This window comes from Manis javanica, chromosome 2 (genome assembly GCF_040802235.1).
Source record: "Manis javanica isolate MJ-LG chromosome 2, MJ_LKY, whole genome shotgun sequence".
Lineage (NCBI taxonomy): Eukaryota > Metazoa > Chordata > Mammalia > Pholidota > Manidae > Manis > Manis javanica.
Window position 1 is genome coordinate 198,704,925 of NC_133157.1, and position 22,633 is coordinate 198,727,557.

The 22,633-nt window shown below is 37.6% G+C and overlaps 1 long non-coding RNA gene across 1 annotated transcript; it reads right to left on the bottom strand.

The window, feature by feature from the left end:
* Positions 1–14,552: 14,552 nt before the first annotated feature.
* Positions 14,553–21,735, bottom strand: LOC140845447 (uncharacterized). The gene is made up of 3 exons (XR_012124198.1): positions 21,562–21,735; positions 17,017–17,166; positions 14,553–16,646 (listed from the first exon to the last, which is right to left on the bottom strand). It is a non-coding gene; the product is annotated as an uncharacterized lncRNA (long non-coding RNA).
* Positions 21,736–22,633: the final 898 nt, after the last annotated feature.

The following is a 22,633-nucleotide window of genomic DNA, read 5'->3' on the forward strand; positions in this document are numbered from 1 at the left end:
TCCACACAGTCTTCCCAAATTTGCTATGGTCAGTTAACACTTGTGGGGCTACTTGTTCAAGTTTGGAAGGGTAGAGAAATGCTCCTCACACACTCATCAAGGGGATAACAGTGGTGTACTGGTAAACAGCCAAAAACAAAAAATATTAAGAGCAAGAAAAAGAAAAAGGAAAAGAAAATACTCTGCTGGGTCCTGTTTGCCAGTTTCCATGGTGTAAATACTCACCCTATATGCTAGATTTGAAGCTACCAGGATGAAATCACTGAACTCAAGGCTAAGAATCAACAGTGGGCTCTCACTCCAAAATGGCACTGTAATAAAGACAGAGAAAGCTACATGTTTCAACACTAGAGAACAAAACAAAACAAAAGATGCGGCTTGTGTCTTACCCTACTCTTACTTTATTTGCCAAGGCCTATGCCCTTGGATGTGGATGATCAAATAAAATGCAAACTACTTAAAATGGCCTACAAATCTCTTCACAATCTGATCCCAATCTAAATTTCTAACCTATTTCTTTACACTATCCCAATAACCTAATCAAGTAGGTTCTGGTTGGTCCCCATATATGTCAAGAATTTTAATACATCTATGTCTTCATGCATGATATTCCCTATTCCTGAAATACCATTCTCATCTTCCACACCTACTATACATTCTCTGTGAAATTTTCTTTAGTGATACTGGGCCGAGTTAAATAATCTCATCACTGCTGTATCAATTTGCATTTGGAGTTATAAATTCTGAGCTGTCTGAGGAACCGTATCTTATTTACCTGTATATTCAAAATGCCTTGTATAACACACTGGATCCCTGATAAATATTTGTGGAAGGCAAAATATAACTGAGGCCTTAAAGATTTAAGTTCCACTTATGGAATATATAAAAAAACCTCAATGCTTATCAAAATATAAAAATACATAATTCCATGTTAGGACTTTATTTTTATCTCCTTTCTTCTGAAATCTTTAGTTTTTAAACTCTATAACCATGCCACACAAATACATATTACTAAGTAATCTATATACCTCCTGATTTCTCTGTTGGTTTTCTGTCAGTATATGCTTCAGGAGTAAAAGTACAATTGACCCTTGAACAATAGGGGTTTGAGCTATGCAGGTCCACTTAGACATAGCTTTTTTCAATAACTTTATTGGAAAGTTTGGAGGAGATTTGTGAAAATTTGGAAAGCCATTTTCTTTTCTCTAGCTTACTTTATTGTAGGAATATAATACATAATGCATGTAACCCACAAAACATGTATTAACCTACTGTAAATGCTATCAAAGGCTTCTGGTCAACAGAGGCTATTAGTAATTAAATTTGAGGGGAATCAAAGTTATACACGGAGGGTCAAAGCTCCCAACCCTGAATTATTCAAGGGTCAATTGTATTTCTCTTGCAACCTCCAACTGGCCATTTGTCATACACACAAATGTGGATACTTCTTTACACACAGCTCTTGAAAGATGCAATTCAGCATAACCCTTCACAAGTCCAGCACCTGGGTGTATACAGAACTGCTGCTGATAACAGCTGTAAAAACACAGCAGTCAAGTCCAAGTTATGGGGAATGGACTGAATAGATGGCTGGAAATGATAGTAAGGAGATTTCTTCTTGTCTCAGATACTATATTGAGAAACACTAAGAAGAAACCAAGGTAACATCTACATCTTCCCCATTTTGTGTTCTTTTTCTACTAATATGTTGCCTAGCACAGAAGTTCTTAAAGTATTTGATTTCAGGACCCCTTTATATGTTTAAAATTATTGAGGGCCCCAAAGAGATTTGATGTGGGTTATATTTATTGATAATTATTTACTGTACTCAAACTTACAACACAAGATTTTAAACACAAGAATTCACAAGCATGCATATCATTAGCCACCAGAAAGATGATGCCATTAAGTCTTATGGAGCCTGTGGAAAACTCCACTGTATTTCTGTGGGAGAGTGAGAATGAAAAAATAAACATTAGTACTATTTTGAAAGTAGTTTTGATACCACAGACCCCCTAAAAGGACTTGGGGGACTACTAAGGGCACTTGGAATATACTTTGAGTACTGCTAGCCTACTCATATGATGCAAATAAACATGTTTATTATATAAATTAATTAGCGATAGCTTAAGTTAGTTTATGGCCAATATTTGCTACCAATGCTACATTTATACAACTGTCTTTAATGAATAATGATCAGAGCCTGATTGCTTTTGCACTTTTATTGCTATATTAATCACTAAGTTTCAGTTACTAGCCAATAGACTATCAAATGGAAAGTCCTAGGACAACAAGAAAAAAAAGTTATGAAAAGAGAATGATCTGCCTTGTTTGAAATCTTTATTTATACTGATATAAAAGGAGACAGTTGGAAAATAGTGGAGAGAGGGACACATTTGATGGATTAAGTGAAGGCTGAACTTATATATATCTTACCAACCACTAAATCAATGATTCCATCACTGCTTTTAGATTTATACTATATAAGATGGCATCTAAATTGGGCTAGTATTTATTGTTACATTTACAAGTATTGCATTTGACATAGTCTCTTATAACTCTTTTAGATACATGCAGAATTGCCTTAGTTTACCTATTTTTTTTATGTGTCAGGTCTGTTTTCCCTTCTATCTCAAGTTCATTTCAACAAATAAATGTGCAAATAAAAGCATACATAAATGATAACGATGCCTTAAATTATGAAACATTTTTCTTACATGCTATTTAGTCTGAGACTCAGAATAAAAGGGAAATAAATTTTCCTTTAGTAAACTGTGTAACTATCTTTCAAATAAGAATTTGAATCTTTATACTTCTTAGATACAAGAGTCATTGTTTTCTTGCTTCTGCTTTGAGTGTTCCTTATAATTATCTGCCTGTTGCCCATTTCAAGTAGATTAGAGAGTCAAATAAATCATTCCAGTAGCGGACAATCTTAAAATGAAATGTCTGTTGGGGAAATAGCTTTTCCATTTATTAATTTTTAACTTTTCCATATGTTCAGTTCATTTTCCACCTCTGAAAGTCAGGGCTCATGGTGTGCATATGTTTTCCTGAATAGTTGAAAGAATGATGTTACCCACCCAGTGGTCAGTTTATAGCGTTCCAATTCCAGTTCTTTATCCTGATTTTAGCTCAGTCCCAGGTATGGCCACATTCTGGTAAATCCCTTAAGCAAGAAAGACTGCAGCCAATTTAAACAAAAGAAAGGGAGGGAGCGCTGCTGTGAACAGCATCAATGCCAATGGGAAAAATGAAATCAACTGTGTGCCAGTACTCTGTGGCCTGAGGGTTAACATAGTGTCCAAATAGAACTTATAAAATGAGCCCTAAAAGCAAAGCATCAGAGTAAGAAAAGAAACTACCAACTTAAGATGATGAAATGTTTTTTTTACTTCAGCACTGGGTTGTATCTTCCAACACCAGATAAACACAAGACACTAGAAATATGTCTCATATCGTTGCTTTTTTAAAGACCAGATTGATATTGGGTAGAGGTTAGACATAACTTACTTACAAATGGATCTATATTTGCACTAAATAAACACTGTGCATTCAGACCTGTTTGCATTTGTTGATGAATGTACAGTTTTTGGTAAAGTTAGAACAAGAAAACTTGTGAAATTGTCAAATTAGGGAGAAGGTGGCTATCAATTGAGTTTTCATAAACAACTTTGTTAAGTTATTAGTTGGTTTAGGGAGAAAGGGTACTACAAAATGCTGGCCCTTGATAATCTCCATCTTACTTTCCTTCTGCTTCATAAAGGACTTTCTGTACAAGTCAGAAGTAGAAAAATAGACACTTGAAAAGAAGAAAGAAAAGAGAGTACTAAAAAAAGACAAACTAAACATTTATGCTAACTAAAACAACTACCTGAGGATCATAGATTTTTGTCAGTAACAAAATAGATCGTTTAAAAGTAGATGAATACAAATTCTGCCACATGTACTCAGATATTTCATGTATGTCATCTTGCTGTGTTTTATAAAATAAATTTTTACTAACAAAATAATATCAGCCATCATTTTTTTTAGTCTGTACTTTACGGTACTTAATCCTCATACTACAGGATACATGGTTGGGATTTGAACCCAGATCTTTCTCCATCCAAATCCTCATTCTGTTCTTTAAGCTACAATGGTGTCTAAGTCATTGCTACTGGATAATACATATGCCTTTTTGCCTTCATGCCTTTCATGTAAGAGTTAATAAGACTCACTCATTCACATAGGAAGGGAGTGGGGTAAGGGGGCACAGGGGAGAGGAGATTGAACTGTGGCTGCTTATATAAGAAGGATTCTGCTGTTAACCAAGTATTTTAATTTCTAGGGTAATAACGCTAACAATGAACAAACCAACCCTGAAGTTCTCTTTGTAGTAGACACCAAACACTGCTGCCATTGTGCCCACTAGGTTGGGTTTTCTTATAAATGGACCAAGCAAAGACCAGGGTCAAATGGAGTCAGCATGTTACACAGCAGTCCTAGAAATGGTGGCTTTGCTATTGATGAGCAATGGCCATAAGATGATGTTTCTCCATTTTTGACAAAGATGAACAAAAACAGAAACAAAAAACACTCACCAAAACACAGTATGGAAAGCTAAGAGATATGTCAATATCATATCTACAGTGGGAATGAATCTCATCTAAAAGGTCTCCTATTATGTGCCCAATGTAAATCCAACACTACTGTTTGTATTTAGGCAGTGGTCATTAGCCACATGGGTACTAATCTGTCAACAGTGCCGAAATTAAATCAAAGTCAGAACTCACTAGTCTACCCTAACCCATTGAAATGTTAATAAATAAGTAGAGACATTCATCTGTATCATTATTACATTGTATTTATTTGGGGGTATGAAATAATTCTGATTTGTTTCCATGTGAAAAACAACCAACTTAAAGTGTTCTCTGTAAAAATTCTCATCTAGGCAATTGATGGCATTTTGAGACTCAAGTTAGAGCGGTAACAATAAAATGCATTCATTTTCAAACTTTTTACACAGGCAACTCTAGGTGATAACTAAATTTTCTTACTGAGGCCCAAAAAACAAAACAGGTAAAAGTGGAACTTTCTTGGTGAAATCTGATTTCTTTGTTTACTTACTCATTTGTTCTAAAAAACCTTGCCTATGACCATGAAGCATTAATATATATTTTTTTTGAGCAGGTTAAACTTTGTTTTGAGAAGACAAAAAAAAATCCAGAAGGGATCCAAAAGCAATATAGTTTGGAATTAGAATTTTATAAAGCAACTGTTTTGGTGATGACAACCCTTTTGCCCTTTTGTGAACGTATGGATTCTTGCTGAATAGTCACTTGTAAATAAGTTTTTTCAGCAGGAACACTCCACCACCACAAATCTTGACAACTCAGTGTTTCCCATTACAAACCATGGGATATTCTACCAGCTCCTTATTTATTATGAAAGGTCATGGTAAAAATTAATTAGGTAATTTTTACATAGAACATTTACAGCCTTGAAAACGTGCTATTTAAAAAATATAAGACATTTGGGGGTGGGGGAAACAGAGGTATAAGCAGATGAAGAAGAATTTCAGCAAATCCACCTCCAGACTGACTTTTTAAACATTTTTACTTATGTTATTTAAAAATACTATTTAATAAGGGTTATTTTAAGATGATTTTTAAGGGGAAATAACTCAAAGTATCATAAGATGATAGAATATGGAATAGTCAAGCTGGAAAGTCTGACTGTATCCTGGGAGACCACTTAAGACTCAGATTCAGTTAACGGTGCTAGAGTGTCTACCATGCTCCAACACATGCACAAATGCCAACTCATTTAATCCTCGGTATCATCTCAGAAGGCACAGAAATATTATCCCCATATTAGAACTGGGGGAATAAAAAAGAAAGACTACAAGAGGTAAAATAATTTTCCCATAGTCAGATTCTGGCAAAACTGTCCTCTGGCTTTTAAAACCATTGTCCCTTTCATTACATCATTTCCACTCTGTGGCTTAAACAGCCAGCATGCTAAGCATCAGTGATAAAGGACAATCAGGGGACAGTAGAATTCTAACAGATTAGAATTTAAGGTGAGGTTGGCCTTAGGATCCACTTGCTTGGACAGGAAATGCTGATGGACATGTAACTTCTTTGGTTTCAGTGAAAAATACAACCCAATTTATACAAAATGAGGCAGATCCAGTAATGGAGATAGAACAAACTCTCTGGGTGAAGAGGAGATCTGGCAGCAGAAAATAGCATGAAATCGGGTTGACCCTATGACCTAGCCTGTCATAAGAAAACCCATCAAAGTTTCTAGTCTTCTTTCTACAGACTCCTATTCTCCTGTGGAGAAAGGCAAAAGATCAAAATCAATCACATCTCTTTCTTAAGCCCTGAGGACTTTTGAGGGTGGAGCAAAGACCTTGATCACGGGCCACATGTCTTCCTCAACCACCCCACCTCAACTGTCTTTTCATCCATCCTTGCACACAGCTTTATTCTTAAAATCTTGCCTAGCAAAACAAGACACACCTGGCAACTCATTAGTCCCAGGGTAGTTTTGCCAATGACTTAGTGAAAAATTGCTTAGACAAATTAATGAATGTTAAATTTGTAATGGATTACTATAAAACTAGTATGTTACGGAGAAATGCCTTTTCCTTTGATCTTTAAATCATTGATAGAGAGGATTAACTAAGTTTTGTTATGCATTTATCATCTAGTCATTGTAATAACCAGCAATTAGTACTTTATAGATATAGAATCAAGGATATAAATAAACGTGTCCAGATTAATAGAGCTAGTAGCACTGAGACCAGGATTTAGATACACCCTTTCAAGTTCCTATTCCTTTCTTCATTAGACTCTTCTTCTTTAGGCAAAAAATATTTCAACATACACACACACACACACACCCCTAAACTGCCAGTATCAGGGGAAAAAAATAATAAAAATGCAAGACTATGGGTCTTCCACTGCAAGGCAATTTTAAATTCTCAAATTTTACTTGCAAATCCACTGTGAAATTTGATCTACAATAATTAGCAATATGTATTTTGGAGTTGGTCTAAATAGTATAAAAAAATACTACCAGAAAAATTTCTAAAATGTCATTATCACTAAATATAATTGCATATTAGATCACTATGCCTCAGTGCCTCACTATACCTTGAGAATTCCACTGGTATCATCCAAGTGAAAGCACCTCTGAAACAGACCAACAGTATCATTCTGAGTTTTTAAGGAAAACTAGAAGACGACAAAAACTAGGATTACAACAAATTCATCATTATAGATTATTTTGTGAATTGGTATTACATTTTCTTCTTCACTAATTTACACCAATTAAAAATACTACCGTAAAAGAAAGAAACTCCATCATAATGTCAAATTCTCTATATGCTTCATGTTGGGAAGTCTGTCATGAATCAATGAGGGAGTCCATGATCACCTTCTACAACTTTCAATGTCTGTGGATCTTGTATTCTTGCTCTTTCTTGATATCCGGTGCCGAGTCTATATGTGATTCCCTTACTACATGATGTGCAGTTTTCTTCCACAGTTTAAAATATTATTTTTCAAGTGTAGTTCTTTGATTAATCCCATTCTTCCCTCCTAGGCTATAAGTGATAGAAGAGTGTTGACTGTGCGACTGGCACCTTCTTTCTCAGTGAATGGCTCCGTAAGTAAATATTTGTTGATATATAAATAAATAAATAGATCTATTCCACAAGGTTACTGTGAGTTGAAAAAAAAAGAAAGATGCTAATGTGAAAGCCCTTTGTAAACTGGAAAACACATGCTTTATAAATGTAAGCTCTTCTGGACCTACTGGCCCTATCTTTTCAATCACTATTCAAATTAAGGGGAAGTGACAGTACATATTCTGTCAGATTGGCAAGTTCCCCAAAGTTTCTGGGCTTAATAGAGCTGGCAGTTAGCTAATGCTTCATCATCTCAGTGGGGAAGAAGGAGAGAGAGAAGTGATTCACCTCTTATATTACCCCTGGGGGACAAGTAATCGACATAATTGTTCCTGTAGGAGGAAAGAGAGAGAAAACAACAATTCCAAAGGCATAAGACTGTTAGTTAATACATTTTTGGGGTTCCTGCAACTATTGCTATATTTAGGGGTGGCACTCATGGGCTATACTATTCAAATTCACCAAGGATTTCATGCTATAAGCCTGTTTCTTAGCCTGTCATTTTTTAAAACCCATCTATTTCAGCACCGTTGAGGAGAAATAACTTAATTCCATGTCTTAAAGTTAATCTAACTATTAAAGTCACAAAGACTGGCAATAATCGCCTTAATCATTCCAGTTAGCATTGTTCCAAAGTAGGGCACAGAGAGCTGCAAACAAATGCATGGCACTCAGTCAGTCAGAGCTGGGAGGAATTACTGTACACCTGGGGTATGTTTGAAAACTGACTGAAATCTGAGCAGCAAGCCGTAAGATTCTACCTCCTGGGTTCCCACCTCTGCTTAGCAGTGTCAACATGCCTGACTTCAGGACAAGCTGTTAATTTTGATTAGGCCTCCTACTCCCAGTCAAGCAAGGGCAAAGCAGAATGTGAGAGGTCAGGTAAGAGCAAACAAATTCTTGATCTGTTTACACTGGCACGATGGAGGAGTCATGATTTTGGAGCCAGGTGGGAGATACTTTTGAGATCTCCTTGGAGAGAGAAATTCCCAAGAAAAGCTAACTCTGAATATGTATATGTGGACACAGCATGGCTAATCATCATGTTGCGCATTGAAAGGGATCAAACCAGCACAAAGTGCTTATGCTGAGAGGAGATGATGTGTCCCTTTTCCCTATCCAGATGCAAATTGTTTCTGCAAAGAGCTCCTTCATTATAAATAACTGGTACTGCCTGAGTTTGAGAGGACAGTCACCAAGGGGCAGGGACCTTCTGTCTGATCTGAATATCGGTTTATCTTGGTACGGAATAATGCATAGTTATATTTATGTTCTAATTTAAATATTGTTTAATATTTTGCTGTTACTCATTCAGTGTGTTCAAATAAGATGATTTCTAATAGTACAGATAATATGTGTTCTGTAACTGCACTCACGCAGATGTTTGGGGTTTCTCAGGAAAAGTACATGAACTTCAGTCCTTAGAAAAGAGTTGTCCTGGAATCTGGAACGTGTTTCTTTATAAACTCTTGATCAGTTCGAAAGAGCCTTTGCAGTATATGTTGTAGGGAGCCTGGAGGGTATTTCATTTTCTTCAAAAACAGTCTTAGTATTAAGAAATGAACTAAGTTTTAAGAGGGTTATTTTAAATTTCCATCATGTTAATGGGATTTTTAAAAACCCAATAAAGACGTCACCCTGATTTACTTGCACTGGCTATTAGTTTATTAAGCACTTTACTATGTGTCCCTTTACCATACACTTATTCTAAATGATGCAAACATCCAAATGAAGAATAAAATAAAAACTCAATGTTTCTAAATACCCAATCTTGGCACAAAGAAGTTGACAAAAATTCTGGATGATTTACTCTCCCCACTTCTTTTTTTTCAGAGCTGCTGTGCTATAATTTCAATATCACCTAAGACATCACATAGTATCTTTAGTGTAGCAATATTTACACTGAACTCAGAGCCCAGATACACTGGTAAATCTTTTCTCTGCCCTAAGTGAGGGCATGGATGTATCACTACGTCTAGATATCAGTTCACTCATCAGTAAAATGAAGGTACTGGGTTCGGTGCTCACCCTGTTCCCTTTCTGTTCCAGCATTCCTTGGTTCTGAGTATTACCCATGGCACTTCTATTAGGCCGAGATGGAACCATGGCCCCGCTTTCACAGCTCCACATCCAAGGGGCCATCTCAGGGTCATACATAATCTGAGGAAGCAGCCAGGCTTTGAGGACATTATGACTGTTAATGTCTAACTCATATTTCCTCTCCAATGAAACAGTGGCCTGAAAAACATGCCTGCAGGTTGGTGAGTCGCAGAGCATCCACAAGTAACTCAGTAAGATTCAAGACCACTCGATTTCTGATTTTATCATCTTTAAAGATTATAATGCAGAAATAAAAAGGGTTTTAAATTATCACTAGCAAGAATGTTTCAAATTGAACTTCTAAGTCTAAATCAAATTTGGAGAAAATTACTGACATACGTAACTTAATAATTCATCTGAGAGGAAAATCACCCTAGAATTTTACTGAATTGCAAAGACACCTAAGATTATTATGTTGATTGATAAAAATAAAAAATAAAGGTTCTTATGTTAAGAAAAACAAATAATATATCTCTTACCCCAGAACCACTGGCACAGACCTTTTTATTTGTAAAATTAATTAGGACAATGAGATTGAGGGGTTTAAAATGCAGTCTGCTGTACTATACTTTGATAGCACTGTAACAACAATTATAATTAGAAGCTTTTAAATTAAAAATGTAAAAACCTCATGTTTGTCTTTGTAGTTTAATTAGCTGCTAAGCACCATACTGAAGGCTGCGCTCATGGCACATGCTGGTGGGTGCGAATCAATGCTTGCTGAAGGATTCCCAGCAAGTCTTTAAAGGAGATGTCATAAATGCCCCCATAAAATGCATTTCATTTTAATTTCACAAAATCACTTTTATATGTTTAATAGTGAAAAAAACAAATCCAGTGCCTACATAGGCCTCTGAATTGTCAATTTGGTTCCCAGGCCTCTCACTGGCCTCTCTGAGAGAAAAACAAAAAATGAAACAAACAGACAAAATGCTGCAGGAACGCATTGAACTAGCCTGGCAAGCATTACTACTACACTTCTGGTAATAGAGCTACAAATGTCTTCTCTCAATGAAGGATGATTTATCCAAGGTGAATTAAGGATTTACAGTTTATGTAATGAGTTTAAAACATAAAATAACAATTTTACTGTAAAAGCTAAAGCTAAAATAATGGATAATGGGAGCCTGACTGAGGGTGGTAACAACATACATAAGGCCAGGGGCTACTGCCCCTTTCTCTGTGTACAGACCAGGGGGAAATGGCAGCCCCGGAGGTAAACCTCATTTCCCAAACGGTCACTACTGCCTCTGCAATGGCTAATATAACTAATTATATTGAGGTCCCGTTCCTTGCCCTGAAAGTAGGTTGAGGGGTTCCACTTTACAAAAATTACCACTAATACAGGAGGCCCACTGCTGATGCTTTACATGATCTTTACAACTCCTAAATTTATTTCTCATTAGCTCTATTTCAAAGATGAAGAAATTTACGTTCAAGATAACCACCCTATAGGTAATAAATTATGGAATCTATAGGTGAATAGAGACCAGTCTGATTCCACAACCCACGCCCTTTGCACAACCAATACTGTATCCAAATGATGAAGAATAATTCTGTATCTGCCCCATATTGTCATTTTGACCTGAATGCTGAGGAGTATGAAAATGTTTACCTTGACTGAATGTTTTGTTAGGCATCCATATAGATGACCCTCCCAGCCATATGTACAGAGACATGATGCATTTCTTTCACACAGAGCAATGAAACCTTTGAAAAAGAAACTAACCCCTATTTTGTCATCCCTTTCATGTGCCTGGCAGAGAGTCCACCCTTCAGTGGGCCAAACTTCTTGAAAGTAGCATCTCTTCTCACTGCCTCCACCTCCTCATTCCTCAGCTCGCTGCAATCTGGACTCCACCCCACTTGATGAAGTTATTTTGTAATTGCATATAATTGTACATCTAACTTGGCCTCTCTAAAGCATTTGGCACTGGTGTCCATTCCTTCCTCATGAAACCACTGGTTTCTGGTTTTCCTCCTCCTCGTCTGGCCACCCCTTCTCAGTTTTTCCAAAGGTCTCCTCTTCCTCTGTCTACTCCTAAGACACTACTGGCCCCTGGGTTTCGGTTCCCAGACTGCATGTGTCCTGCATAGTCAGCCTGAGTGATACCATCTTTGCTGATGACCCCTGTTGGAGGAATATTCTCTATGGGTTTTTTCACATTCTTTCACATACTGTGAAGCAAGGTATTAATTATCCTTTGTCTGAAGTTACCATTTTATTAGAGAGAACACTTGAAATACACAGCATCCACTTCTGCATAAAAAGCACATGTTCACTTGTGCTTGAAAGATATGGTGTTCCCCTCCTGCACAAAGGCAGCCATGATTATTGCCTATTATAGGATATTTGGGTTCCACAAGCTCAGATTTCCACCCTTGTAATGCAACCCACTGAGTGTATATGGTGTCAGCTGGGTCGCTTCCAGCCCTGTTGGAACTGGAGCTATGGGGAGCAACATGAACCATGATGCTACTCTGGCTTCTGCTACTGCTGGGAGTAATAAACTCCTTCATTTTGACCCAGGAGTTACAATCTTCTATCATCATTATGATCCATGAAACTGGCAAGCTAACTTCTTAATTTGAAATTCTTCACAATTCTTAACAACTTCCTGCACCAGCTAGAACACCACAGATTGTAAACAGGAGAAAGGAAAAAAAAAAAAAGGAATGAAAATCAAAAAAATATATATTCTTATCAGAAAGAGAGGAAGGAAGGAAAGAAGGAAGGAAGGAAGGAAGGAGGGAGGGAGGGAAGGAGGGAAGGAAGGAGGGAAGGAAGGAGGGAGGGAGGGAGGGAGGGAAGGAAGGAGGGGAGAGAGGGAGGGAGGGAAGGAGGGAAAGAAGGAGGGGAGGAAGGAGGGAGGGAGGGAGGGAGGGAAGGAGGGAGGGAAGGAAGGAGGGAGGGAGGGAAGGAGGGAAGGAGGGAAGGAGGGAGGGAGGGAGGGAGGGAAGGAAGGAAGGAGGGAAGGAGGGAAGGAGGGAAGGAGGGAAGGAGGGAGGGAAGGAGGGAAGGAGGGAAGGAAGGGAGGAGAAGGGCAGTCTTGGAGAATGCACCAGATTGGTTTAGGCTGATCAGGTCCCAGAGTGGGTTGCAGTGTCCGCTTCCTCCAAAAGGCATGCCCTGGATGGGGAAGGGGGTCTTCTGCACTCCTGAATCTATACCCTGAATATACTTGCGTATCACACCAATATATTCAATTGCTTCATGGCCATCTCCACCTGGCTGCCCAAAAAGCACCTGAAACTCACATGCCTGTCTTCATTCTCCTCTTTCTTCTGAACTGTCTTGGTAAATAGCACACTTGTCCACACAATCAGCCAACCTCCAAATATGCAAGGCATCCTCATTCCTGTGTGCCTCCTACCCATACATCTAATATTTTACTAACTACATTTGGCTGTATTTCTAAGTAATTCTTTGAGTTATCTTCTTTTTTTCCCATTCTCACCAAGATGTTCCTGATTCAAGTTATCATTGCTCCTCTCCTGCGTTACCACGATGTCACCCTAACTGGAATTTCTGCTTTTGATTGTGCTTGTTTCTAAAGTATTGTCCACATTACTGCAGATATGAGCTGGAAAATAAAAATCTTAACTTGTCTGAACCATATTTAAAATATCTCCTGTGCCATCAGATAAAAACACACTCCTTAATGTGGTCCTTTGTGATCAAGCCTCTACACCTTTTTCACTCCAACCGTTCTCCACAGAAGTTTCCACCTTCGCTCATGCCAGCTTGGCACAGGCTGTCCCCTCTGTATGAAGTGCCCTCCCCTCCAAAAATATCTTAGTAATCCCCTCTTATCTAGACTCAAAACTGAATTAAGCTCCAAGCAGCACTTGATTTTCTGATGCCAGCTTAGGCTGAGATAAGGGCTTCTTTTCTGCACCTTTGCTCTCTGAGCTTCTAACTTCCAGCAGGTGCTTCTACTGTGGTACTTACATAACTGTTATCATCAGTGATTCTCTTCCCTTGTTCTCTGTTCTAATAGGCTGCGGGTTCTTCATAGTGAGATTCCTTGTGGAGCACCCATCATCCAGCATGGTGACTGATCCAGAATGGGGCATCAGTGACAGTGACGCGGAATGAGCATACTGTGTTTTTGCAGTGCACTCAGAGTTGATATTCATGTTTTCAGCAGAGCCATGCCGGTTGTGTACCCTGCCTGTGTTACACCAGTTGCTAAATATTTTGAATCTCACTCTTTAGTACATGAATATTACCCCTCAAACATGCCATCTGAGATGTAGGATCATTAATGCCATATATTAACAATCTATTAATAGCTAGTCCTTGTGATTGATTCTTGATGATACCAAATATATTAGGACTATGGATGTGCCATCTTAGTGTCATCAGCATTGTGCTCTATTGTTCCAATGACCGCAATCAGCTCGTTTGCCAGCTGGAATAATTAACAATTTGCTAACCTGAAGAAGAGAAATGGTTGATCAGTCTGACGCCCAGATGCACACAGAGGGCTCAGAAACACCATTATCACTATTACGTACAACCATCAGTCATTCCTTTAAGAAAGCTCTATGAATTTTTAAATATGTTTCTACTAATCCCAGTCCTACTCATAAGTTAATAATAAAAACAGTAAGAATAATAACAATAGCTAATATTTACTGTATAACCTACTACATGCCAGGTACAATGCTAAACATGTTACATTCAGTATTTATATTATTTCTCTTAATTTTCTCAATATGACTGAGTATTCACATTATCTCTGTACACCAGTATATTGATGCTCCAGTTCTGTGTAACAAATTGTCACAAACTCAGTAGCTTAAAGCAGCACCTATCCTGTACATCAGAGTGCTGGGCGGAGGACACTGAGCTCCCTACTCAGTGCCTCTCGAGGATGCAGTCAGGGTGTCAGCATGAACTGTGCTCTCACTCGGGGCTCTGTTTCCTCTTTTAAGCTTATTTCCTTGAAATGGCAGGACTCAAGGAGGCCAGTGGGAGAAACCCTCTCACACTTTCTGCCTCTCTGATTTCTCTGTCTCTGACCTCTAGCTCCATGTTTAAAGAGTTAAGGTGATTAGGTCCACCCCATCTGCATAATTTACCTTTTGATTAACTCAAGGGCCACTGATTAATAACCTTAATTACATCTGGAAAAATCTTTGCCATGTGATGTAACGTAATCATGGGTTATTCCTCACCCTCTTCATGGGTTCTGCCCACACTCAACAGGAAGGAATTATAAAAGAGTGAGGATCACGTTGAGGGTCACCTTATAATTGTGCCTACAACTACTAGGGAGGAATCTGTTGATCAGAGAAGTTATGCTCCTGGGCCAAGGCCAAACACTCATGAAGTGCAGAGGCAGGGGCGAAAACTAAACCCCTACCATTCAAGCTTTTGACGCTAACCCCTGTGATGTTTTTCTGACCCTAGAAGAACCAGAGCTTTGGTGATCAAGTTAGAATAAATAAATCTTTGCTTCTTCCACCAGTTCATAATAGAGAAGGGGTAGTTTCCTCATCTTTATTAAAAGTCTTTTAAAGACCAATATCAAGTTGACTTTGTTCTATGTACAGTTGCTACAATATTATTTGACAAGTGCACTTATTTTATCACATCACTCCTCAGCTCAGAGTTTTTCAGTAGCTTTTTCCCTCTTGCCACATTAAATTCAAATAGTCTGAACCCATCCTACATTTCCATCTCCTATCGCACATTTCATCGGCTCCTCTCCACCACATGCATTATGGCCCAAGGGAAACACAGTTCCCTTGGCCTGTGATGTCTCCTCCTTCACATCCCTTCTTAAAACCCTAGCTCCCATCGCTTCTAAGAAAACCTCCCCAATTCTCTCTGCGTACACTGATCCTCCCTTTCTAGGAATTCCATTACGCTTAGTGTCAGCAGCACACAGATGAGCATTTAATTATTCTCTAATTTTTCATGGATATTTGTTCTGCTTCCCCAAATAGTTTGTAAGTTGCTTTCGGTAAGGCCACGCTATTCTCCTTTGACAACATATACATTCCTGAGAACTGCACAAAAATCACATTGCAAGCAGTCAATACATATCGGTTGATTGATGGAGTTTTCCCAAGTTGGATTCTTCCTTCTCAACTAGGAGAATTTTCCCAATGTTTAGAAAGCAGCTTCAGTTCATCCAAAGATGCAAACTGCTGCCATTATGCATTCAGTTCGGTTTCAGACATCAGTACCAGGAATCTGTATGGCCACGTGCCTTCTCATTCTGGAATAGGCTGCTTCTACCCTGGGGCTCACAGCACCAGCCCAAGCTTACAGAACAGACGTTTCTGACATTCTGTTTGCTTGCTTGCTCTTTCCACTCATTGCTCCCAGAGTTTTATTTTTGATTAGGAATAAGAAGACATGATATTTGAGGATTTAGATTTAAGTTCATGTGCAAAGTTAAAACACAACATCTAAATCTGTTTACTTTCTCAACAAAAATATTAAGAAATGCAGTGATATAAGATACTCAAGGGATGCAAGAAGAAGTATGAAGGAAAAAAACAATGAAAAATATTTCTACACAGTGCTGGATTCTGAATCAATTTTAGCATTTTGGGAATAAGCTTAGCTTTTATAACGGAGTTCAGAAATGGCTATACCCAATTTTTATTTATCATATTTCCCCCAAGAAATCTACAATTTTACTAATTTAAATTATTTATGATAATGTTGGGAAAAAATACTCTTCCATACCTTTGGATACATCACTGCAGTCAAAAGTGACAGACATAAATGAAAGCCTTCTTCTGCTGCACAGGTGGGGAGACTGACAGGTATTGTGGCTTTCTGAACCTTCCCTAGAATTTCTAGCTCTCCTCCCCTAGGATGGCCAGTGAAAGCCTCAGTAGACTAATAACAAAGAAGAGATGAGTCATTACTCACCAGTCTGCAGGGATTCAATGTCACTTAGAACTAGAATAATGAAAACAATTTGATATTTTACTGGTCTTCTGTTCAACCACAAAAGCAGGTAATGCATAGCTTTGGACTCTTGTTTAACAGTAAGGGGAAACACACATCCAACCCCTGCCATAGATGTCAGATCAAAAACAGGCATTTCCATTTGTTTTTATTTTGCTGGATAGTGTGGCTCTTTTATTTCTGAGCTCTTGAATGCTGCTCCCCTCAGCTAACTGATCTGATGTAGCAGTTCTGAAGATGTGTTTTCATACAGACAGGCCAGGCTGCATCTGTGGGGGTCAGATGGGGAGATTCTTACCTTGACCCTCTTAACATGGAAACTGGTCTTGGCCTTGGAGAGACAGTGGACAGAGCGACAGGCAACAGAGACTCCACTGTTTGCAGGACAACCATCAGCAGACACAGAGTGGTCAGCTATCTTACTCCTGCTTCTTGGGCATGCCTTTTACTAAATGAAACCAAATGATTTATTAGGATGTAGACATTGGGAAATGGAGTCAATCTTTTTAAAAAACAGCTTCTACATATCAAGAACTATGATAGGAGTTTTAATTTGGTGTTTTGACCTGCCACAAATGTTTGGAGTAGGTATTAATATGAACATTTTAGACATGAGAAAATTAAGTTTCCTGGAGGATTAATACCATAAATAATAAAGGTTGTGCCAAAAGTCAAGTCCTACTCCTTAACTCCAAAGACTCTAGTTTCCATCATGTCACAATGCCCAATTTTAACTGGCTTACTACTATTTTAATGTTGAGCTGAGCTATAAGGAATATCCAGCAAAGCAAAAGCTAAAATGCTATTTTCTTTTAGTTAAATAGTCTCAGCATGCTAATGAGCTCCCTTAGACTAATGTCAGCAAAAAACACTGTTAGGAAAATTCACTAACTCATCTGTCTGACACAAAGTCCCTTTTTAATTTCCCCCTCACTGAGTTCTGGGGGGGAAAAAAGTGCTCAGATACAAGTGTCATTCCTAGTCTTCCCAAGTTTTGACTTCATTTTTTAGCCCTTTTCTATGTCTACTTCTATTTATTTCTCTGACGCCTATCACCATGGTGTCTAAGTATCCAGACAAACACATTAAGCTAAAACAAAACATATGAGAGAATTGAAAAGAAAGCTTCCCAGATTGCTCTCCTCTGGAGCTATGTTTTGTTGATTTAGAGATAACTGATTGAGTTGTGGAACCCTGGGGCTATGCTGGCAGAGTTAGGAATGGGCTTTGATGGCAATTTGCTATTATTTAGCCATGGAAATGATGATTTACCTACAAACCATTTTTGGAATAGAAGAAGAGAAAATGTAACCCAAGAGAATAAGATGTGGAAAGTAATACATTTTGATCTCAGAAATTCTTCACCTCTGAGAAGAATATACCAGCACCTCAAATATACCAGCATAAAAACAAGGTGCCTGGAAGATGTGTAGGACCTGTGCTACTTCTGTTCCATTTCAATTTGCTTATCCAAGTCATCCCACTATTTATGGCTCTGAAAATGCAGAGTCCACATAAAGGTTGTCATTACAGAACTAAACAGTCCAAATGATTGGACCATATAAATATAGTCTACATAACTCTGAAAATTGTCAGTTTTTTTTCTTTAAGATAGAAGTATAAAGGTGAAATAATGGCATTGGAATTGGTGGTTAGTCAATGAACATTCTGTAGAAGAAGAAAAAGTTTGCAATTTAATATTGTACAAATACTATTAAAGTCTTGTCTTTTAAATGTTTGATCTTACCTCCCATCCCACACCCTTCATCACAAGCATGTGCAAACACATGCTTGCACATACACACACACACACAATAGTTAAGGCCCATTTATTTTCTGGGGATCACCGTCACCATAATACTCCATTGGCTGCTTTTTAAAGACTCATCTACAGCTGCTCCCTCTCTCTGGGGGCAGCCATTTTCTCTTTCAGATAATAAAATCTCTTGCGTGGGCCCATGTCTCCTGAGTCATTCTGGGGTAAGGAGGGTTGCAGTGAGATACCCTTTTCATTGGTGCTGGGACTTCGGATGAGGTTCTCCCATTGACTTTGCTCTTCCTCCAGGAACCTGAGCTGCTTTGGGAACCCTCATTGCCCGATCCTCCTCCACAGGCTCACAGTCTATTTCCCTGGTCGCTCGTCTTCTCGCCCAACACTGGCCTTCAATTTGTTACTCCTCCAGGACTATCAATGCCTTTTCACGAAGAATAACGAAACCAGCTAGATGGCATCACGAATCATCTCAGGATGCCCGCCCTTCCCAAACTCTACAGCAATGGCCTCCCTAACCCCAGAATCTGCACCCTCTTCCAGCAGGAAGTAGTTAGAGTATGAGATTCAACACCCAGTTCCCCAGAGGCCCAATTTAGATAGAAAAATATAGGAATGAAGGCAAATACTGGCACGCTAAGCCCCCAACCCCTTAAGATCCAATCACCAACGACCAGATGGTCGCCAACCCCTTAAGATCCAATCACCAACAAAGAACACACCCTACCCCTACTCCTTAAAAATGTGCTTCCTCACCCACGGGCTGCTGCTCCTTCTCTCTGGGGGCAGCCATTTTCTCTTTCAGATAATAAAATCTCTTGCATAGAAAAAAAAAAAAAGACTCATTGACATGGTGGAGGGAGATATGTTCAGCATCCTGACTGACTGCAAACCTGGTGTTGCTGCACCATGGCAAACAATGGAATTACCATCTTTTTAAAGCATATATCTCATTGTGCATTTTCAACAGCTTTTTTCTTTTAACATCAAACGCAAAATCTTCAGTGTGGTCTGCTATGTCTTGTGTGGTCTGGCTGCTGCCCCATGACCTCTTCAGAAGCCACTCTCTTCCAGTTTTCTTCACTTCAGACACACAGATTTGGGGTAGGTTCTTGAAGAGACCAGGTTCTTCTCAGTTCATGCCCTCTGCCTAGAATGTTCTTCCTTTCTCCCTAAAGTTGCCTTTTAAAAGTTTATTAAATTTTCTGATTACAAAAGCAATGAATGCTCTTGAATAAAATGTAGAAAATACTGGAGTTTAAACAAAAGTAAATAAATAGGCTTACAATCCAGAGACAACTACTCCTAATATTCTATGTGTTTCTTTCTCCTTGTAAATTTCTTTCTTTATACATATTGTAATCATCTCATATTTGTTCAAATATTTTCTAGCGGGGTTTGAAGGTAATTCTCTTCTAGTTCTACTAATAATCACTTCTGAAATTTTTAGAAATGTTGTTTAATTAACTTCTAATTCCTGAATGAGCAATACAAGATAGAGCACTTCTAAGTATTCCTCTCCACATTTCTTTTACAGCCCATCCTATACACTACTTTGTCTCTTGACTTTATTGAGAGTCCCATTTTTTAAATTAATACTTCTAATTAATATTTATATTATTAAGTTTCTCTTTTAATAATTATTTTTTTTAGTACATGTATGAGTCAAATTTATAAAAACTATTCAGAAATCTGTATGTTAATTAATTGAATGTTCACTAGTTCCTTTATACCTCATCTTCCTCTTTCTTGAGTTTTTTATTTTGGTTCTTTCTCAGTCTTCTGAACTATAGTATCAAATAACATTTTAAATTAGAGTACCTAAGAGATACACATATTTACATACAATATATATTCTCAGCCTTATATAATAGCTGAAAAAAGTCTTTCTGTTTGCATTGTAACTAAAATATCTCATTTAGTGTTTCCAATTTTAAAGCACAATTACTTCCCCTCAAATTTACATAGCATTTGTTTTGTGTCTTAGCACTTAGTGTTATGGAGCAAACGTCCAAAATCAACCTGAATTTCTTCCTTTTTAATTATAGCAATTTTCCCTTATGAAAATATTTCAAAAACATTCTGTCTGAATGTATCTTGATGTGGTTTCCTTTCTTTGATTTCACCCAAACTAAAATGAGATTTGCCAAACTCCACAATTAGGTATCATTCCACTTCCTGGAAGTTTTATTTAGTTATGACATTTCTTATCGTAACTAGTTCAATTGTTCTACTTTTCTTCCTCAGGGAATCTCAATCTTTAAGTTGAATCTCCATTTTATCTGCCAATCTATGCTGTTCTAACTTAACTTTCTTATCACTTTTTTCCCTCCTCTGCTCTTTGGGAGAAATTCTTGGGTTTATTCTCTGCAATAAACTCTGCAAATTTATCATCTAAAATCACTGATTCATTTTCCACAATGTCAATTCTGCTCTTTACTGCATCAATTAGGATGTGAATATTGTTCCTACATCTTAAATTTTCCGGAAAGACTGCCTTATATTATTATATCCTTGTACTTCTTGGCTTATAATGAATTAATTTCCATCTGTTTTCCTTTATGGATTTCTCTCTGTTTTTCATAGAAAGATCCCATTTTCTTAAATGTTAGAGGTTAATTTGTGCAATTGTTGATGTCTAGCAGGTTTTATCTGAGAGGCTTAGAGCCTTCACTGCCTTTTTAACTCTCTGATAGGTTTAGTTTATAAAAACCAGGATCACAGATTAGTGCTCCCATTGTGTGCTCCCATTAGTGCTCTTGACTTTTCCTTCTTTTTCCTTGCATTCCATGATGCAATTAGTCACCACTAGTGATATCTGCCCACTCCATAAGAGCCCCACCTAGCAAACACACATGCAGTTTATGCCTTGTTGTTTTTAAGAATTCAAAATAATGAATTGGATGTAGAAATGGAGATACTAATTTAGGAGGCATTATGCTAAATGAAATAAGCCAGACCCAAAGGACAAGTATTGTTAATTATATAATTACAATATATAAATGTATATTCATATAATATATAATAACAGTATAATATATGTGTACTAGATACAAAATATTGCATACTTACAGTAGGGCACAGACAAGGGGTGGGATGCAGTACAATTCTCTGTGTCTCGTTGGACCTAGGTAAAATGGGTTTATCAATTATAATTTCCCTTCCATAGACCATATAATTCATCATAATTTCTCCAAGTTGTAGTAATAGATTTGCTGTTAGTCTTACTTTTAAGTTTCCTTTTTATTTCTCATGTTTGGCACTTTTCTGAATTGTAACTATCATTATTGGGAAATTTGGAGATGTTTAAATAAAGTGCCAGCTAGATGGCATTTTTAAATCGGAAATATCTTGTGAGATTTCCAAAAATAATTGGGGTCACCCTTCCCAGAGAGGCTCAAAGCAAATGACCCAGACCTATGCATGTGTGTACACTTCATTTATTTATCTTTCTTTTATAACACAATAATAATAATAATAATAATAATACACTTTTTGTGTTTTTTCTTGCAAATTTAGAATTCCACTTCACTTAAAATACACAGAATTTTATGGTGCAGTTTTTAAATGTTTGTCATGTCCTTAAAAATATATTAAAGGTTATATTCTGGTATCAGTTAAGATGACTCTCTACTTCAAAGTCTTTGTTCAGGCAATCTGTATCAGATTTTCTAAAGATAATTGGGCAAAAATGTATATACGGGTGTCTTCCTTCCATTTTTATAAAAAAATATACACTAGTTACATGTTCAGACTATAACCAAGGAAACCACCAGTCATTTGGCAGTCACAAGTTGTAACAGCAGACTAAATAGCTCAGAGGAAATAAAAGTACAAAGCATAATTGGACACAAAAGAAATAAGTTCCAAAAGGGGTGATAAGTGCATGCATAGTATCCTGCAGGAAAGAAGAAAATGAGGATGGCAGAGTGGAAGAGCATTTGATTTGGAATCTGAAGACCTGAGCTGGTATGTCCATGCCTCCCAGTAATTCGGCAAACTGAATGAGCCATTTAATCTCTTTGACTTTCATTTTCTTAATCCTTGAAATGGGTTCATTTTATTACTCATCCCTAGTGGTCATAATCATGTGAAAATGCATCATAAAATGCTTTATAAAAAGATGTTATAAAGTAATGTCAAA